Raw genomic sequence first — 856 nt, forward strand, 5'->3', positions numbered from 1 at the left:
TCGATAGCAAAAATATACGAAGGTATTAAAAACCTATTTAGATACTAAATACTTGTATTAATCATCCCTATAAACTTATAATCGTATCTGCATGCACTCAGCATACCAATTCTGTAAGTAGTGTAATTTCATGAAATACACGTTATATCATATTAAAAATATTACACATTCCACAAATATTTATGAGGAAAAAAAAAAAATACATTTAATAACACCATTTTTTCATATCATTTAACAGTATGATAAAAATTTTTTTTCTTAATTTTTGAGATTCGATAAATAAATCCTAAAGAACGATTCGAAAAAGAATTCTAAATTTAGAATTAACGATTTGATTTATAATTTTTTTTCTTTAGAATTTTTTTATAGAGAAAATGTCTGTAATTGATTATCGAGAAACACAAGTATCAAGTTTAATTTATATGGAAAACAGGTTTGATATGAGTCAAGCAGATACAGACTATCTCGAACGTGCAAAAAAAAAACACATTATTTGTCGACATTCCATACGATAATAAATTAAATAAACATCTGACCATCGTTTGTTTGACGATGAATTTCACTAAATAAGAACATTATATATATATATATATATTATATACACGTGTTATGCATTGGTAAGAGTCATACATTATACAGTAGTATAGTTGAGTATAGAATAGGCTACAACTTATCATAAAATGGTTTGGTTGGACCTAACTATAATCAATATTTGCGATATTGGATATCTCACCTATAACATGAATTAATCTTTTGGGTCTATGAACATTTCTAGGCCCGAACGATAAAAAATGGACGGGTAGAAATAGAATAAAGTAGGAGAGAAAGGAAAAAAAAAAAAAAAGAGAAGAGAATT

This window comes from Apis dorsata, unplaced genomic scaffold (genome assembly GCF_000469605.1).
Source record: "Apis dorsata unplaced genomic scaffold, Apis dorsata 1.3 scaffold_162, whole genome shotgun sequence".
NCBI lineage: Eukaryota > Metazoa > Arthropoda > Insecta > Hymenoptera > Apidae > Apis > Apis dorsata.